Source organism: Budorcas taxicolor, chromosome 8 (assembly GCF_023091745.1).
Source record: "Budorcas taxicolor isolate Tak-1 chromosome 8, Takin1.1, whole genome shotgun sequence".
Classification (NCBI taxonomy): domain Eukaryota; kingdom Metazoa; phylum Chordata; class Mammalia; order Artiodactyla; family Bovidae; genus Budorcas; species Budorcas taxicolor.
In genome coordinates, this window is record NC_068917.1 from 74,926,731 (window position 1) to 74,935,191 (window position 8,461).

Sequence of the window (8,461 nt, forward strand, 5' to 3'; positions counted from 1 at the left end):
ACCAGGGGTTGAACCTGGGCCCTCAGCATCAGCAGTGAGAGTTTGGAGTCCTAACCACTGGACTGCCAGGGAATTCCTGGGACTGGCCTGATTTATACACTTACTTTTACTTAAATCAAGGTGACCTCTGATAGAACTATTTTATGCATCAATGTGCGTGTAGGTATGTGCCCAGTCACGTCCAACTCTTGTGCAATCCCACAGACTGTAGCCCGATAGGTTCCTCTGTCCGTGGGATTTTCCCAGCAAGAAAACTAGAGTGGGTTGCCATTTCCCCCTCCAGGGGATCTTCCCAACCCAGGGATGGAACCCGAGTCTCCTGCATTTCCTGCACTCGCATACAAATTCTTTAGCACTGTATCACCTGTTGCTGCTGCTGCTGCTAAGTTGCTTCAGTTGTGTCCAACTCTGTGCGACCCCATAGACGGCAGCCCACCAGGCTCCCCCGTCCCTGGGATTCTCCAGGCAAGAACACTGGAGTGGGTTGCCATTTCCTTCTCCAATGCATGAAAGTGAAAAGTGAAAGTGAAGTCACTCAGTTGCGTCTGACTCTTCGCGACCCCATGGACTGCAGCCCACCAGGCTCCTCCATCCATGGGATTTTCCACTGCATCACCTAGGAAGCCCAAATAATCAGTAATAAAGCCAAAACTCTCAGAAAGAGAGGAGAAAGAAAGAAAGAAAAAAAAAAAACCAGAGATAGGAGGGAAAGAAAATTCCATGTTAAAATGGTACCAATCTGTTCATTGTTGTACTAATGCTGCTGTAACCAAACAAGACTATTTTTCACTAAGCAACACAGTCTGTGAAAATCTGGGCCATCAATAAAGAGCTGAAATAACAATAACATTTTTTCTGAGGAGGCAGCACTCTGTAGGTCAGGGAAAATACACTGGAATCTTAGAATCTAGTTCCAGCTCTGCTAAAACCAATGACATCACGTTTGGCAAGTCAATTTACCCACCCTAAATCTCTGTTTCCTTGTATTTAAAATAAGAAATTATTTCTTAGGTAGCTTCTCACTTTGGAGTTCTATCATCCTATTCTATTATAAATGCTTAGGTTACTGAAGGGAAAACTGCAAAACACTAGCAAGGGGACTGCCCTCGCAGTCCAGTGGTTGACTTCACCTTCCAGTGCAGGGGGTACAGGTTTGATCCCTGGTCAGGGAACTAAGATCCCACATGCTCCTCCAGCAAACAAAACAAAACAAAACTTAAAAAAAAAAAAAAAGGAAGAAGAAGCAACACTGTGGCAAATTCAATAAACACTTTAAAAATGATCCACATCAAAAAAAAATCTTAAAAAAAAACCTAGCAAGACTTGTATCTCAAGCACTGAACTTCATACACATGCATCTGACCATACCAGCCTCTTAATTCTTATATCAACCCACTTAGTATTCTCCTACCTCAGCTCCCTGGATGGTTGTACCCTTTACCTGTATGACTTTTGTATGACAGTGGTGAAGAATCTGCCTACCAATGCAGGAGACACAGGAGATGCAAGTTCAATCCCTGGATTGGTAAGTTCCCCTGGAAAAGGAAATGGCAACCCACTCCAGCATTCTTGCCTGAAGAATCCCATGAAAGCATGCATGTTCACACTTCCCTCTAGGATATGGTGGGGGAGTGGCATCTATCAGGCCGATGACCTCACTGTGCTGACCAGATGATTTCTGATTGACTGGTTTAACCTTCCATTTCTGGGAGAGACCAAAACTGTAATTGAGTCTCAATTTGGAGAAGGAAATGGCAATCCACTCCAGTACTATTGCCTGGAAAATCCCATGGACAGAGGAGCCTGGCAGGCTACAGTCTATGGGGTCCCAAAGAGTGAGACACAACTGAGCGACTTTCCTTTCCTTTCCTTTCCTTTGATGACATGGGACTGAGTGTAAGTGACTCCATTTGTGGATTACTGTCTTGTTTTTAACAGGAGAATTATTTCTTGTGCATTTTTTTAACATCACCACCTCCATCCTGGGGAGATGACAAGAGAACCTACACTGGTAACTTTTATTCAGATTCCCTTCTGAGTTCATATGGCTCTGCCATAGGGGCCTGGGCAGCCTCTACCATTCAGAGAAGGAAGGCTCCAGAACATCATAAAAGAGAGGTGCCCCGCCTTACCTCAACAGGCCTTCAGAGGGAAGTGCACACTGGCCCTCAATATTCCACACTGGTTCTTCCGGCCTGAAGTATGGGGTAATGAGTGGATATTTAGAAAACCAGGGGATAACCTCTTGCCTTCCCCCAGGACTTAGTGAAGTGAAGCCGCTAAGTCATAGCCGACTCTTTGCAACCCCATGGACTGTAGCCTACCACTCTCCTCTTTCCATGGAATTTTCCAGGCAAGAGTACTGGAGTGGGTTGCCGTTTCTAGTTACATGCAAATGAAGAACATTCAGCCTCTTGTTAAGCAGCAGTGTTCTCCTACCTTCTTCAAGGCCTCCCCTGCCACACCCAGGTGCATTATGTGGTGGTGGGAGTAGGGGCTGGGATAGGGGGCAGTGAGCTGCAGTCCCCAACGCAACACTTTACTAGAACTTCTCACTACCTGCTCCTGAATCACCTGAGTATCTGGTTAAATGCAGCGGTGCTTCCATTGTCATTCCTTGCTTTGGGATTCCCTGGTGGCTCAGACAGTAAAGAATCTGCCTGCAATGCCGGAGGCCTGGGTTCAATCCCTGGGTCTGGATGATATCCTGCAGAAAGAAATGGCAGCCGACTCCAGTATTCTAGCCTGGAGAATTCCCTGGACAGAGGAGGCTAGCGGGCTGCAGTCCATAGGATCTGTACTACCCTATGGACTGTCTGATTCGACTGACAATCCAGAGCGTCTGTCCATAGGGTCTGTACAGTCCACAGGGTCTGTATGACCCTATGGAGTCTGACACGACTGAGTGACTAACACTTTCACTAATACTAGTTCAGAATGCCTAGACTCGGGCTATGGCTGCATTTCTAACAAGCAAGTGCTCCAAAGGCAGCAGGCCCAGGCTGCACTAAGGAGCCTGGATCCGCGGGCTCTAGGCTCGCCGCGTACCTTCTGCGTGATCTCCTCTCTCCAGTTTCCACAACCACTGCAGCATGGCCACAGCTTCAGAGTCCGGCTTCTTTACTTTAAAATCGGATTTCAGAGCGCCTTAAGCTCCAGGCCAAACCTCAGTGGGCAGGGGGTGCCCCCCTTCCTTGTTCGCTCCTGGGCTCCCTACCTCCCCACCTCCCACGATCTCTCGGTTACAGAGAAGAACCGGTGGTTTAAGTTTTCAGAAAGAACTCCCACCCACCTCCAGGCCTCCCCTTTCAGCAGCGCGCTGCCCGCCACCAGGGCGCAGAGGGCGTGCTGCCTCTGCGGCGTTCCCTGGGCGGGGCGACCTGGAGAAAGATCTAGCAAAAACAAGATTCCGGTAGCCTCTCCCATTCCTGTCTCTGCTCCATCCCCAAATGACTTCCTGATGAAAAAAAAAAAAATAGTCACCCTGTCTGCTCTAAAATATTTTAAATCTCCGAGCAGTACTATTTACGCGGGTGGCGTGGAGGTGAGGGTCTTCAAAGGGTAAGATTTAGCAGCCGCGGCTTTTTGCACTATTTTGCAGAGATCGCACTCAGCAGGGAGAGGCGGGCTGTAAGCAACGCAAAGTTTCGGGCAGAAAGCATCCTTGGGCTCCGTCTAGGTACCAGGCGGTGGAAGCCGCCCTGTAGCCCTTTCTTCCCCCCATGCCCCATGAAGAAGAAACAGTGACCTGGGGCTACTGGAGGCTGCGGTGGCTCCGTTCTCAGTCATTTAGTTGTGTCCCACGTTTTGCGACCCATAGACTGTAGCCCCCCCAGGCTCCTCTGTCCATGGGATTTCCCAGGCAAGAATACTGGAGTGGGTTGCCCTTTCCTCCTCCAGGGGAATCTTCCTGAACCAGGGATCCAATCCATCTCCCCTGCATTGGCAGGCGGATTCTTTACCACTGAGCCACCAGGGAAGCGGTGACTCTGAGGCAGAATTTAATGTGCAGAAACCAGAGGGGAATGTCTGCTCTTAAAGGGGAGGGGGGGAAAAGCAAAGAAAAAAGTGATAACAGAAAGTTTTGATTTTTCAAAGCCTTTCAATTCAGTTCATTAAATTCTCACAGGCTAGGGAGGTTTGTGTCAAACTACAGAAAGATGATTAAATGTTACATATTTCCAGTGAAATCCTAAAACACCATCAAATGCTCTTGGTCCTGTCAGGAAGCACGCCCAGCTCTTCACAGAGGAGGCCGCACCAAGGGCTGACAGGAGTCCAGGAAGGAAGCAGTGGGCGGGGAGTAGAGGGGGGCGATCCTGGAGCCCTTTCTTCTTTCCCCCCACACCGCAGCAGGGGGTGGAGGTGTCAGAGCATCTTGCTGCCACGAGGTCCAACCTGAGAAATGAGAAAGATATCTTCGTCAAGAAGCAGACCTCCGTCTCCTCGAAAAACAGCCAGTGGGTTAAAGGAAGCAAGTTTCTTCTCGTTTTGTTTAAATTATCCCTGAGCTTGAGCAGTGTTGTTTTACAGGTGGGCAGGGGAGGGGGCGGGGCTTTAAGGCTTCTAACTGGAAAAGCAAGAAGCCTGTCTTGCCTCTCTGAGAACAATAAGCTGAAGATGTTGATCAGTTGCTCAGCCGTGTCTGACTCTTTGCGACACTATGGACTGCAGCACGCCAGACTTCCCTGTTCTTAACAGTTTGCTCAAACTCATGTCCATTGAATCCATTCATGTCCACTGAGCTAAGGATATGGGGTCTAAATAACATCCCTCCCACTCCCCCTCTCTCCAAAAACACGACCTAGTGATTGCTTGCTTTGCCTGAGAAGGGGCCATTTGTTTAAGGGTTGTGACCCCATCCACACCCCCCCACACACCCAGAAGTGCCCCCATGGATGCTGTAAAAGCTGAAATCAGCTCCCTCTCTATCGTCTGGAGAATTCGGAGGTTCTCAGTGGTTAAAACACTTTAAGAGGTCACACTTCCCAGTGTCTGTTATTTGGAAGAACTTGGGAGGAATTAAGGGCAGGACAGAGGGGAAACGGATCAGGCTCCGTCTCTTGTTCCTTTATTCTTCCATCCCAGGTGCTGTAAGTCACTGAGGTAGCCCAAGTTCACTATCCATCCCCGTCCCCCTCCTCCCGTGGACACAGGACACGAAGTGCCATGTTTCCACCGCTCTTAGTCTTCGGAACCCAGCCAGCCCTGGAGGCCTGCCGACTAACACCCTGAGTCCGTGTCCGGAGAAGGTGGTGCGTTTTACTCTCACTTCAATATCGCCCTCCGATTTCACACTTCTGACACCAGTTTTTCTGTCTAAAAGTGAGAATGATTTGTGACTTACAGTTGAGATGCTCTCGTCCACATATTCTCCTGTGTGGTTGTCTACCTGGGAAGAGGAAAAACAAGAAGGGGGCGGGGACACCTCTCTCCTCTGAAGTAAAAAGGTGAGATTCTCCAGTAAATAAATGACTCCAAACAAACTAACAAGTCAGAATGAGCAGATTATTCCTTCCTCTTCAGCCATGCAGGTAAGTTGCAAGTAAAATGCAGATAGAGATTTTAATGTAGGGTTTCTGTCTTTCCTAGTGGGCTGGTTATAGAATAAAAAGGGAGTATTTGTTTTGCTGCATCAAAGCATCCTTCCTGCTAGTTGTTTTCTTTTAAATGGGCATATCAGGAAATGGTCTGTTCTCCACATGAAATTAATAAGGATGTGGGGCAGTTATAGACTGAAAGAATGGCATTAAGCTAAAAGCAAAGGAATTAATGGTCATCAGTACACAAGCAAAAATGTCTTTAATAGCTCCAGAAACCTGAGCCTGTCAAAGTGAGAAACATACAGCATTTCAGTTTTTTTACAAAGCCATTTCATATTTGATTATTTGTAATCCATTTGATTATTTGTTTATTAGATATATCCAATTTAAAGTCATGCGTGTACTATATCAGAACTGAAGGTATTAAAAAAATCAAAGGTGTCAACTCAGATGGGTCTGACCATCTAACAAAACAATAAGCACTAATTTTTCTTAACACCTTAAGTTCTATATTAGCTGCCACTGTATTTATCTCAGTTAACTAGACTAATACTGCATTTCAAATGAATTAATGCAAGGAAGTTAAGGCCTTGAGGTATATGGCCATAGCTATGATGCTTTATAGGAAAAAAAAAAAATGTGGAGACTTCCTTGGTGGTCCAGTGGTTAAGAATCTGCCTTCCAATGCAGGAGATGAGGTTTGATCTCTGGTGGAGAAACTAAGATTCCGCATGTTGTAGGCCCTTGCACTGCAGCTAAGGAAGCCTGTGTGCTGCACTAAGGACCAATGGAGCCAAGTAAATATTTAAATATTGTTTTACAAAAAGATAAAAAATGTGGGGATACATATGAGGGACTAGTAAAATGTACCTAGGACCCTTTGAACAGATATCCCACTAAGGGTATTAATAAAGAAATCCTTCATTAGAAGAACAAACTGAAGATAACCATTAATATATTCATTACCAGGCTGTCCATAGTTTTCACAAACATATTTTTAAACTTAAATTAGGACACATGATCAGGTAAGAATGAGAACGATAGAGCACGATATTTGAAGCTGAAATGGTTTCAGAATTTCCTGAGTCGATGATTGCTATTCATAAAAGAATTAATGCCCACAACTTTATGGAAGCCCCTGGTGACCTTCATACTCAATGCTCATGTCCTTGTGTAGTTCCTTCCCACAATGAATCAGACAGACTGGTCTCTGCAACCAATAGAACAATGGTAGTGATGATGTATGTCTTTCTAAACCAGGTCATAAGAGGCATAGCTTTGACTTCTTGAATGTCTTGCTCCAGGGGCAGTCAGCTGCTATGTCGCAAAAATCTGCAAGCAGCTGCCCAGAAGAGCCCACACGGACAAGAAGTTACCATCCTAGTGAGTGAGCCACCTTAAAGTAGATTCTGGAGGCCTAATCAAGCCTGCAGTAACCTCATACAACATCTGATTACAACACCACTAGAGACCCAGAGCCAGAACATCCCAACAAGGCCATCCCTAAATTCCTGATTTGTGGAAATTAAGAAATAAATTATTGGGATTGATCCTAAACGTTTGTGATCTTTGAAAATAAACTTCAAATTCATCTCTATTTATAAAACCTGGTTCTTGTCTTCCTACAGCTTAAAATTTGTCAGAGGAACTTATATGGACATAAATAATCAAAGGATTGGAAGAAGAACTGAAGCATTCTCAGTAACTGCAGTGGAACACTGTGCATGCAGATGTGCCCTTGAACTGTACAAAGACTGTAAGAATGCCGGTAATTGCATGAAAGTTTCCAAGGTACTGTCACAACACATGCCCGTGAAAATATGCTTCGATTCCACAAGGAATCAGGTGCCTCCCAAGCTGGACTACAAAGGATAGTCAGTGCAATAGTTGGTTAAGAGCATGGAGTTTAGAGCCAGCATGGGATATTTGAGGGGCTCTTCCCCAGGTGGTGCTAGTGGTAAAGAACCTGCCTGACATTGCAGAAGACATAATAGATGCAGGTCAGATCCCTGGGTCGGGAAGATTCCCTGCAGGAGGACATGGCAACCCACTCCAGTATTCTTGCCTGAGAATCCCATGGACAGAGGAGCCCCAAGGGCTATAGTCAATGGGGTCACAAAGAGTTGGACACGACAGAACAAATTAGGAGGCATGCATGCATGGGAGATTTGGATCTCAGCCTGCCACAAACTAGCTTGTGACCTTGGTCAAGTCACTTAACAACTCATCTGTAAAATGGGGATGATAATCATACTGGACTGATAACATTGCCATAAGAAAGAAATTGATGAGATGACACATATTAATAACGCATTTAGATCAAGGCCTGGGACACAGCACATATTCTGATAGCACTACAGTCTCCATGGAGGGAAAAAAGCAACCCAATTGCTAACCAACTTAATGCTAGGGAAGAAAGTTTACGTGAAGTTAAGCAATTCCCTTTAAGTGATGGCCTTTAGTGTGAACATAATAGTGATATGTACATTTCCCGTTCAGCCATTTATCTTGAACTTTAAAAGCTTTTCAGGAAAGTTTGACTCATTAATCTAGAGTGGATCTGAGAAATCAAGCGCTGAAGTCTTTTGAAGCTAAGAAGACTGAGGCCAAAGTGGGGCTGGGGCTGGGGATGGGGATGGCCAGCCTTCCATAACAAACAACACCAAAACCAAGAATAGACAGTTGATTTTTGGTTCTCTGCTCTTGCCACGAGTGTTCACTGGACTGGGACTGATTATTGAATACTTTTGACTTTCTAGTCACCCCAAAGGCATTTTAGCCTACCAAGAAGTTATTAATTCAATCAACATTTACTGTGATGGCTCAGCAGGTGAAGAATCCACTTGCAGAGCAGGAGACACTAGAGACACGGGTTCAATCCTTGGGTCAGGAAGATCCCCTGGAGAAGGAAATGGCAA